General features: G+C 34.3%; 1 protein-coding gene and 1 long non-coding RNA gene across 13 annotated transcripts in view; both read left to right on the plus strand.

The window, feature by feature from the left end:
- The first annotated feature begins 1,055 nt into the window (after positions 1–1,055).
- LOC135779135 (uncharacterized) lies at positions 1,056–3,825 on the plus strand. The gene is made up of 3 exons (XR_010544693.2): positions 1,056–1,219; positions 2,144–2,263; positions 2,406–3,825. It is a non-coding gene; the product is annotated as an uncharacterized lncRNA (long non-coding RNA).
- A 1,810-nt stretch (positions 3,826–5,635) lies between these two features.
- The window catches only part of nrcama (neuronal cell adhesion molecule a), a 134,443-nt gene continuing 127,686 nt past the window's right edge, over positions 5,636–12,392 (plus strand). For all 12 annotated transcript variants that reach the window (XM_065289810.1, XM_065289814.1, XM_073814538.1 and 9 more), the window contains exon 1: positions 5,636–5,753. The gene's annotated coding sequence lies outside the window, so the exon portion shown is untranslated. The remainder of the gene's footprint in view (positions 5,754–12,392) is intronic.

Raw genomic sequence — 12,392 nt, forward strand, 5'->3', positions numbered from 1 at the left:
TCTGTCAATCAAAACATCCAAAATTGAAAATCTTATTATTTTTTATTTTCTCCTTTTACAGTTTCATAACCTGTGTTAGTAGATATTATTTACATAACTACATATTTAAGACATGTACAGTCTAGCTGCCAGCTGGATTTATTTCTTTATGTTTAAACCAAGCACCACAATTTATATAGCAGACGATGAAACAGATTTACGATCCTATGGGCATATATATTTGTTGGGAGGATGAGATTTATTACTCTGATGCTTTTGTGGGAATTAAAGGCACATTATATAGAATTCAGTGTCTTGAGTGTCTAAAAAATGAATGTGAGAACTAATGTAACTTTCTAGGCATAGTTGTGCTAGTCACATCAGTTTCATTTTCAATGCCTCTTTTTGATAGTCTGTAGTTGTGGCAATAGCAAAATGATTAAAACTCCTTTAGAAAGCCCTACTGATAGAACAGCTTAAGCTTCCGGCATGACCAGCTAAGTCCAGCTTATAAAGTAACAAAAACACATCTAGACCAGCTTGCTACATCATCTAAAAGCAGCCTGGGAGACTAGCTAAATCCAGTTTATCAGCTTATGCTGGTTTTAGCATTTTTTCAGTAGGGAGGCCTCAGGCGGGTTTTTATGAGTGAAGCCATTGAGGAAAGTATTCCTACGACGCCAAACTACACCATATGACATGATACATGTATCAAGACTGTCTCTAAAGCCTATTTAGGAAGTGGGACGTACACACAAAGCCGTCTGCATTTGCTCAGAGATTCTAAGGTTTATTTCCACACTGTTAGACATTTCTGTAATTTTTACAGTTATTTACTGTATATCACCCAGTATAATACTGTAAACTATTTATACAGTACATAACTGTAATTCGTGTTGCATTTTGGGAATTTTCTGTGACATCATACATCATATACAGTAATTTACTGTATTTTTGAAAATTGCTGTATGCTACTGTATATTTTCTAACAGTCTTTTGGCGGTATTTTCCTTATTCACACAAATCCTTATTTTATTTTTCTCAAAATCATCATTTTTGACAAAAACACACAGGCGTTGACTTATTTTAGCTAAGGAACCATGTAGCAGCACAGGTGTTCAGAGGACCGATTTCAGGTGTGCACATAAACTGAAGAGTTTTCAAACAAGACTTTCCCTGGGACAGCGGCGCTTTTCAGTTGAAGATACACGAGAGGAGAGAATGAAAAAAGACCAGCAAGGTAAAATAATCTATATAAGTTATTTATTATCAGACACGCGGTTGTTGTTTACACGAACAGGACATTTTAAAACCGCTAACCGGACGCGTTGCTTAACGTATAACGGTAATATTAGTTCACCAAAGTCAGTATAAACCTTTTTAATAAATCATACTATGTGTATGCAAGCCTACGAGCACGCGCGGTGCGTTAAATTACACGCTAGTGTTTTCCTTTTATAAAACTATTATGAGAAATGCTTAACGTAGCCTAATGTATACGTCAATGATATGAAAAGATCAGATTTAGTATATAACGTTACCACAGAGAATAATTTATTAATATAAAAGAATATTTAAAAAAGTGTAAGTTACCACGTTGTGTTTATATTCTCATCCGCTTGGCTTTACCTGTTACATAAATTATGCGTTATTAATAAGGTGTATAACTAAATTTTATCTTTCAATTTCGTTAAACTACGTTAAGCATTTTAGAAAGTCCCATGTGAACATAATAAGAGTTTCCTTAACATTTAGTTTTACAAACGACTTCAACGTATGAACGTATGTTATGTGTGTGTTGTGGCCAATCGGAAAAACATTATATTTTAAATGTGATTGTTTAAACATAAAGGCTGAAACCTAATTTGAATAAAATAAAGTTTTAAAATGTGTTTTTGTTTTGTATTAAATTGCTTTTGAGACCAAGGTAGCTGTACAGTAAATATTCAGCCTCGATCAGAAAACCAGGTCCCACTGTCATAACACACAGACCTGTGGCCATGTGTAGTGATTTGAGTAGTGTACATCTACTCTGGTTATCATTTCAAAATAGTATTTACTGAAAAATATGAGTGTTTAGCATCATGTATTAAATGTGTTAAATATGTCCTTTTTTCCCTGCATTTATTCTGCTGTCTAAAATTCTTTGGGAGGATAAATGAAGGAGGATGTAACAAAATACACTGCAAGAACTGGAATGAGAGACGTGAGGATGAAGAGGACAACAGAATATCCATCCTTTCTTCACCACCTCACAGAGTTTGAGTGAAACAACTTGTATTAGGTGAGACACTTCTCAATAAGATACAGTATGTGCTGCATATATGGGTTAGTTAGGTCTCCCTAATTAACTAACAGCTGTAACAAACAGTACTGTAAAAAACTGTGGTTCAAAATAATTATGACCATATTTCTTTTGCTTACAGGACTCACAGGATTATTTTATACCAGAAGTATGGTATTTTTTTGAAGCTACTGTATTATTTCTTATGACAATTCATTTTGATGTGCATTCAGAACTGTAAGTTGGTAAGTACATTTACTGTATTTACTGTAAGTAAAGGCTAAAGAGTATATCTCCTCTAGTTCTAATTTCTAGTTCTAAGTTCTAACAACGTTCCCAATAATGTTAAGCCAACATAAAAGTGTCCAGTTTTTAAATTGTTTAGGAATGTTTCTTGATTGTGCGAATGTTAGAGGAATGTTACATTTTATTTTCATACAATGTCATGTTTAAATGTACTCACAATGTTTAAAACACATGTTTAGTATATTTTATGAATGTTTATATGCAATATTTTAATAGAACATTAAGAAATAATGTTTTACAACAGTTTGTAAATAAGAGAATGTAATGTTTTTTATCATTACAAGCAAAAACATTAATAACGTTATTGGGAACTTTGGAAACTTTCAAGGAACGTTCTTAGAACCTTTCTCTGTGGTTGAGCATTGTGTTAGCATCATAAAACGCCATGGGTTCAAACAAGGGAATGCACATGCTGATAAAAAATTTATACTTTGCATTGCACTGTATGTTATTTGCCTTTTTCTGTAAATGTGAAGATAAATGTAAAGACAGACAGTCATTGTTTCATTTTAAACCAGTTCTATTTTAAGATAACTTAACTAGACTAAATAAAAGGGTCAAACATTTTTAATTTTGCTATTATGATGCTGATTTTGTGGTGTTATGGGTTTTCTGGTTACAGTGGTAGTGGATCATGATCACCTCTCTAGCTTCAAAAGTAGGATGCAAAATGTATAATAACACCAAATCATTATAGCATAACTCCATGTAACTTGACATAATTTAAAGTCGTCTAAAGGCAGACATGATTCCGTTTGAAGTCCTATGCCAAAGACTCTCCAAATACTGCATCTACACATTCATCCTGATGTGTATATTTTGTTGGTATATCCTGGTTGTTGCAGACCTGACAGTAAACTTGACTGTGAGCATCCTATCCATCAGGTATAGCTGTTTACTTGCATTACTCATTTAGAGAAATGACGGGTCAAAATTTATTATATGGATTATATTTTCATCACCCCTTTTTGTCTTTGGGACACTTGAAATATATAGCACGTATAATGTGGAGCCATTTTATAATGCGGTCACAGACTACTCCCATTGTAACTGGAAAACCAAAGAAAATCATTGTTTAAATTATAAAATTATAATTTTTGGATTAACTAAACCTGTAATCAGTGTTATACATATGTATGTTTATAATTTGTGTTATTTTAAATGTATTACTGCAAATGATTTGAAATGTGTATGTTTTAAATGTAATTTCACACAAATTCTAAAAGTATTTGTATTGTTTTAAATAAAGGCTTCAATATTTGAAATTGTCTCTTTGAATTAAATGTTAGCAGTATCTGTAGGTTAAAATGTAAAAATTAATTTTATCTAAAAATTATAGCTAATTTAAATATAATAAAAATGAATGTATAAAAAAATTAAAAGAATAGTAGTATAGTATACAGTAGTATACTGTAAACCTGGGTTTTTTTTACGGTAGCACACTGTATTACATATTTACAGTAGCATTTAAATACTGTAAAATGGAAATACAGTTTAGAACTGTAAATCTTATTTACAGTAACCTACTGGCAACAGTGTTGCCAGTAAGTTACTGTAAAAATCCTTGAAAATGTCTAACAGTGCACTGTTTGTTTTACGATGATGAGTTTTGCACTTCCGTATCTTTTCATGTTATGTTAAACATGTTAACACAAGACAGGAACTTTCAAAACGAATGTTTTCATACTGTAGTATTGAATGCCTCTCTGCTTTATATATTTTGAGTATCAGGATCAGTTAATAGTGAATAGTTAACAGATAAGAGACTGTACTGTGCTGTGCTGTGAGTAACAGGCTCATTATCACCTGCCGCTGCCAAATTACCACCATAAATCAGAGGGCCTGTATTCAGAAAGGGGAAAAATAAACCCTTTTATACTGCTAAATAATATTTATATGTCTGTAATAAAGCAGCTTTGATGCTTGTGTTGACTGAAAATAGATGCATTTCAAATTAATTCATAGCCCATGGCTTTGCTTTATATGTAATGATTTGAATAACACATTTGGGGTTTACTTGGGGCACGTTTGGGCGGATCAGGCAGGGTTATGGTCGTTTAACGTACAAAAGCTGTCAATGGGGCAGAAAACCTTTAAAAAAGTCTCAATATGCACAATTTAGGTACAAATAGGTGCCTTTTAGGTACTTATACTGATCTTTGAACTACCAATCTGTATACTTGAACTACTAATATGCACTCTTTGGGTACAAAGGTGTACCTTTTTGAAAGGGTGGTGTAGGTATTTAATGGCTTCCTTTTATTAAAAATTTTACAAACTTTCGTGATGTTTTAACTGTTTGTGGCGTTTTTGTGACTGATGTGTGTGATGTTTTTACCCCTGTTGTGCTTCCATACGGCAAAAAAAAAAAATTATCTGGCCAAAAATATGTTTGAAGTTTTTGCTGAATACAGAAGCTTAATTAAAAAGAAAGTAAAGTTTATTAAACATATTTAATTTGAAAAATATGTAATTTTTACCTTCATATATTATATTTCAAAATGTATTGGGGCAACAGATACATTTATAATTTTACATACGGCAAAAAGTATATTTTTCCTGGCCAAAATAATACATTTTTTAATTATATATATTTTTGCAGTTGAAAATATATTTAGCTTTAATCTTTTCAAACCTGCTATGTTTTTCTTTCAATAGCCTATATTAAGTTTTCAAATATATTTCAAAATAAGCAAAAATTGGTCAAAAAATATATTGGTGAAAAATACATTTTTGTTAACATATTTCAAAATGTATTTCAGTACATATGTTTTTGGCCATTTAAAAATATATATAATTAAAGTTGTAATTGAAAATATATTCTTTTCCGTATGGGGTTTTGCACAGGAAAAAATAAGATCGTATTTTTGATGAATTTCTTTTTTTATAAACCTGACCTAGAAATCAAGACAAATATGTTTGCATTTCAAGTGAATACACACTTTTTTGTTTGTAAGGAGTGTTGTATTAAATCTATTGCGTCTTTTTCTGCGAGTTTGGCTGCGCCTGCGCATACACGGAGCTTGCGCGTGACGGCGCTGTGCGTTTGACAGCAGCAGCAGCAGCGCGCTCGAGGAGAAGCGCGCGACCACAGGCTGCAGTAGGCTAGGCGCAGACTACACAACACGGCATAGCACTTCAGTCCCGTGCAACCGGACGCCTCGTAGATTCATCACAGGAATCGGTGAGTTTGAGTTTCATTATAAATGTATAATTTATTCCCTGTTGTTTGCGGTGAGGCGCTTTTCCTGAGGTAAAATTGACATTAGGTGCAGTATGGATGAGGCGCATCCGGTCGCGCTTTTCCCATGGCAACCGATGATGATGCGGATTTTCGCGGTGATAAGGCATCACAAAGGATGGGTTTCTTTTCACGACAACGCGTAGTTGTCCATTAAATCTACATTTTGTTTTATTGTCGTGTTATATTGACAGTAGCTAAGTGAACGGCTCATTATTAAAGGTGATATTTCATCTTGTTCAACAGCAGGTGTTTCCTCATCATTCATTCTCAATATTTGTTGTTTATTGCGCATTTCTCAAATATGTAGGATTGATATAGGAATCAGCCATTAGGAAAAACACAAAAAAAATTTTTCATTCAAAATTTCTTTCGTTTAACATGAACGGCCTTTGTGTATCGCATAGGTGCAGTTCTGTCAAAGCTGATATTTTTTGTGTCTTGTAGCAGGGTTGTACTGGTAATGGCTGCATCATTCAGATAATATATTATATATATCATAATAGGTGATATATTAATATGTGATGTGTTGTTATGTATGCATTTAGGCATTAGAAATATATGAACACATCTATAAGAAGATTAAACAGCAAACTGATGATTTGCCTGTATGCTTTTTGTCTCCTCTTGCATCTCAGTAATCTCAAGATAAATACTGAATACTCTAGTTTTGCTATGTTGTAGAGTATGTTACTATATCACATTTCCCTGCATATGAAGAGGACTGTATTGTCATTTGAAATCTGAGACTTGTGCAAAAGAAAGGATTTAATTTATGCAAATTTTAGCTATTTCAGAATTATTTGGTAATGGAGTTTAGTAAAACAATCCTGATTCATGCATTTACGAGCCCTATTTATTCTCATTTGTAGTAATGCTATTACTTCAATTTGTTTTTGTAATGAATAGACACTCAGACACTCAATGTAAAGCCAAAGTCTGACAGACAGTAATATGACCAATCATTATTCACTTTAACCAGACATTATGTTGTGTCACACACAACAGCACACTAGTTCAACACACTTACCGTGTTCAAACAGTACCGTGAGATGCCAGATCCACATTGATTATGTCTTGTAAATATGTTTTAAGTACTTTAAAAAGGTAAAATCATAAATGTTATGCATAACAAATGTTTTACTTTCACCAATTTTCTGTCTGTCTCTCATATCAACTGATATAACGCAACGGTTATCAAAACATACATGGAGTTTTAAATATTGAAAAATTTGTTTTTGCTTTAGTTTTTTTATAAATCTGTTTAGTGGATAATACCGGAATTACAGATTACCGTAAAAACTTGTCAGGAAAGCGTCGTTGGCAGGGAAATGTTTTCTGTTAATTGACGAGATAACTTGTCAATGGCGGGGAAAGATTTAAAGGGTACATATCATGAAAATTTGACTTTTTAGTTGGGTCCCCAGGGTTTCAATCTACCTAAAAGATCAACCCAGCAACTTAGTTTTGGTTTACCATTCTCTGCAAGCATGTCATAAAATAGGTCCTTGAAATTTGGCTCCCCTTGTGATGTCAGAAGGGGATAATACTGCCCCTTAATCTGCACTATCCAACCACAACACTGCCATTTAATGCAGAGAACGGCAAAAAACAGCACATTTTTGCTCACTCCTACAAAGTGGCAACTTTAACACGTTACAATAAATTATCTAAATGATATTTTGAGCTAGAACTTCACATACGTACTCTGGGGACACCAAAGATCTTAGACATCTTAAAATCAGTATCAGCATTAGTAAAACAGTCCTGATTCGAGAGTTTACTAGTCCTGTTTATTCTCATTTGTTATTATATTGTGATCACTGTTTTTAATGGGCCTCTGTAATTTAATGCTTGCGGGGGTCATCCCAAAGATTTTGAAATTACAGTGCACCTTTCATATGTGACCATGGACCACCAGTCATAAGAGTATTTTTTTTTAAATGAAGATATATACTGTATGTATAAATAAGCTTTCTATTGATGTATGGTCTGTAAGGATAGGGCAATATTTGTCCGAGAACTCTGGAATCTTAGGATGAAAAAAAATTTAAATATTGAGAAAATCACCTTTAAAGTTGTCCAAAAGAAGTCCTTAATAATGATAAATACCTTTTTTGATATATTTACAGTAGGAAATATCTTAATATAATGAGTTTTGGCATAAAAAATTTAACACATGTTAGTTTTTGCTACAACCCTGGTAACTTATGACTGGTTTTGTGGTCCAGGGTCACATATGTCGAACACGAGGTTTAATTCTTAACCTGGGGTCGGTGATATTACACCTTGTTATTTTGAATGAACTCTTCAGCCTTATTGCCAAGTATATGACACTTTATTTGTAATATTCATCATGGGCCGTTAATACAGGTCAGCGCTTTTAAGAACCTCTAGGCCGTGCCGTAATACTCACTGCATATCAACTGTCACAGTTTACTGTAAGTGGACACTGTAGTCTTACTGTATTTCATACCGTTATGACATTCACCCACACAAAGATACACACACAAACTGTAATTTGGCAGGAGACCTGTGTTGATACTAATAGTCTTGCACCATAACATTTCAGGCATTTTAATGATTTAATTGCTTCATAGGTGACCTGCATGATGTCTAATATTGACATGACTAAATGATGATTAATGAAGGAGAAAACATGGGACATTTGCTTTCGCGTTTCTGGGAATGGGATATTAGTATGCACGCATGCATAACAGCTGTTGTTTTGTGTCCCATGAGTTTTTCCCAAATGCATTTTAATTAGCGTTTGTAAACACTAGACAGATACTTTACATATTTGCTCTCATTCGATGTATTTTATTGAATGAAAATTGGTCTCAGTTGGGTTTGGTTTGATTATTTTGAAACAATTCAAAATTTTGAAACTGCATTGACACAGTACACCCTATCAATATGATATAAAACCTATGTGCCAAGTCTGTGCAATTGAGCTTGACCTACAGTAAAGGTTTCTTTAAGGGTACTAAATGAGAATTTATTGCTGCGCTGGCTGATGAAGCTCAACAGATACCAGATATTTGTCACCAGACATTGCCAGCTGTGCTTCATCACTGAGGTTTGCCCCAAAGCCATGCACGCATCTTTAGCATTTGACAGCAGCTGCAAGAAGAGGGAAGGACAGAAACTGTGCAAAAAGATTGCACAATACGTTCTGGCATACAAATACAGATTATGCACATTTATCTTTTGAGGTCCTGTGGATAGACATTGACATCTGTCTCTACCTTCTTTAAATAGAAGACCATAAAACCATCACCCCATACAGAAATGTGAAGCATACATAATATAAATGTTGCTGTTGCTCAGGATTAGAGCACTGCGTTGTGTAAATGTGTAATTGTAAAATAATCAATAATGTATTCATAAAGTATTACGCCTATTGTTATATATCAAATATATTATATGGCCTTGTGGGATGTTCGATCTGAAAAGAATTAGATGCAGGAGGCCTTCCCCAAGGTAAAAAATAACCCTGATGCTTTTGCTGTAGCTTTGCAGTGTTTGGTTGTTAGTCACTAAGGTAAATTCTGGATATTTACATAGGCACATTGCACCAGCTGCCTTTGGCATGGTAGGCTAGACATTTGCATGCTCATAATTGCTTTACAAATATGGCACGTCCAGATTTCAAAGCCTCATAGATTCGGAGCTTGATTTAAGTGCCGTGAACTCGCTGTAACCCTACTTCAACTCTTCTCAAAGCAAGTTAGGTGTGGTAGTCAACAATACACATATTTGGTTGTTTTAACCATGTTTGGGTAAATATTGGGCAGACCCAAACATTGGGTTATAAACAAACCTGGGTTATTTCCACCCATGGTTGGGTAACAACAAACCAGCATGACGTTTTTTAACAAACGGCTTTCGTGGAACACACGTAACTTCCGGTAAACTCCGCTAAGAATAAATAACAACAAAGTCCTTAATAGGGCTGTGCAAAAATATCGATTAGCTAACTATTGTGATAAAATTTTCCACAATAGTGTATTGATATTTCAATCTCTAGTATTGATAAAAAAACATAAAATCCCTCTGTCATAAACGGCCATTCGGCCAATGTCTCAGAAGTTAGCGGGAGTGAGGCAATGGCAGAAAATAAAAATAAAAAACGCCTGCAGCTTTCAAAGCCGACATGTGGAAGAACTTTGGCGTTAAAAAAAAGAAAAAAAAACCAGCTCTATATTTTTACTTTTTTGATTAAAAAGAAAGAAAAAGTATTGCAATGTACCGTAACACGCAGCGTATTGTATCGCGTCGCGATATGTATCGTATCGTGAGGCCCTTGCCAATACCCAGTCCAACCTTTTCGAGTAGTTTATTTCTGATAACAAGCAAAATAAACAACAAGTACCTTAGTTTATATCATAGCTAAAGCTAAGATCTTTAAAAGAACAAAAAATTTGTTCCAGAGTTCATGTTAGCCATTAGTAGTCAATTAAACAAACAGAGACTGGAAGGAAAGTTCCGGCCAAACGCGTAACCGTGACAACGCACGTGCATCTGATGAAACCATCTTTAATTTACGCCCCAAATGGTTGGTTCTTCATTATTTAGGCAATTGTGGGCTAAAACTAGGGCCACAGGATTAAACGAAATTACCGAAATAAATGTGAATATCGCAAGAAACATATAGCAACAGTTTGCAATAACTGAATGATTTCAATACTTCAAAAAGTTATAATCAAAGTTTAAGGTTGATTCAGATATACCGGCGCTATCTCACAGCAATTTGTACAATTTTACGAGGTGGCTAACTCGTATGACCACATTAGTATATTTTTTACAATTTGTTTTTGTCCCTGTGACGTTGTGATTAGGGTTCGTTATGTTTTTTTTTAATGATAATCGTATGTTTTGTACGATTCAATTTCTACGAATTTCTACGAATTAGCTAACTTATAAAATACCTACAAATTCTCGTGAGATCGGCTTGGATATATTGATGAGACAGAAAGAGTGATGCTTATATTGATGAGGCAGAAAGAGTGATGCTTTCTTTATTACAAAGCATTATTGTATTGCATATCATATATCACATCATTTTGCAATGTATTTGCATTTTTTGTTCAACATCATGTAGCCCTAGTTTAAACAACACAATATTTTTCCGACTTGTGCAGTAGTGTGTTGTGAATGTAACAGGTGTTTTACCTCTCTTTTACATCAATCCTGAGTAAATTCCTTCAGAGGGCTACGCAATTCATTATTTTCAAAATATAGCTGATTTAGAGCTGTTTTTGCTTCCTTGTGGTTGATAAACGATTGGAGATTAAGGAGATTTAGGTCAAGCATGAAGAAGAAACGGTCTGTGTATGTTTTTCCATCATGTTACTGCATCTCTCGACCAATCAGAGGATGGCAGATTGCTGCTAACCATTAATAATAATTATTAAATATACTGATGATCCATGGCTAAAAGCATAAAACGCAGTAATCAGCAGTACTACAGAGAGGAGTGCTTATGGTGACTAGTTTATCAAGTTAAAGTGCTACAGGTATATGGTATGTCATACGCTATACTGTATGATAAATGCACCCTGTTTTCAACGTAGAAGCTGCATGCATTTAATTGAATTACATTTCAAAGCACAGTCATTTAAGTGATGAAATATTTCAGGAAAATGTTTGATGTGGTCAGCCATATGTTGCAGTGGCTGACTTAATTATAAGCTTTTTTAATTGCATCTGTATGTCATGAAAGTTTGATGTATACAGTAAATGATGGGAGATGTGCAGCACTGATGAATGTTGACATCAGGACTCCCATCTCTGTACATTATAATTTATTTTTGTCTGATATAAGATGGTTTATTGTTCTGTATAGGAGATAATGGAAGGAAATCTTCTTCACAAGTGCAGTTTATCTGCTTCAAAACTTACCACAAATGAAAGCCCTAAGAGATAGAAAGGCACTCATCTTGAGGTATAAAGTTCAAACATTGGCCTGTTTTTGGGAAATGAGTGCTATCTTTTGTGTTTAACCTAATGGAAACCATTATAGATGACGTTCAGCGTGAGTTCAGCTGAAGTACACGTAGCAATGGCATATCTGCTTACAAATTGTTACAAAATGAATATAATGAATTACTAGAAAATTAGGAACAGATGAATTAGATTTAGTGTCCTCACAGAGTTTAAAAACAATTGGCCCACTTGTGTCATTAAGACTGATGTGATGTCCATCCCAGTCCAGTGATTGGATGGTTTATGAGGGCCACTATTATGGCTTTTGCTATGCTTCTGGTTATGAACCGAAGCCCAGATACTGTCATCCGCTATTTGACTGATTGAAGGCAGAAGCTGGTCATTTTACAGCTCTCTCAGGATTAGGTTAAGGACCCTGTGTTATCTCTCTCTCTCTCTCTCATAAAAATCAAAAAGGTACAAACCCAGCTGTTGGGTTAAACACCCCAGAAAATGGTTATATTTGACTCAACAATGGGTTAACAACCCAACATTTTTGGTTGCATAACAACCCAAAAGGATGGCTTGGCTTTGTCCTTTTTCGACCCAATGCTGGTGTAGATGTATTTTGATTTTTCATAACACTAAGATGTG

Source organism: Paramisgurnus dabryanus, chromosome 1, assembly GCF_030506205.2.
Source record: "Paramisgurnus dabryanus chromosome 1, PD_genome_1.1, whole genome shotgun sequence".
NCBI lineage: Eukaryota > Metazoa > Chordata > Actinopteri > Cypriniformes > Cobitidae > Paramisgurnus > Paramisgurnus dabryanus.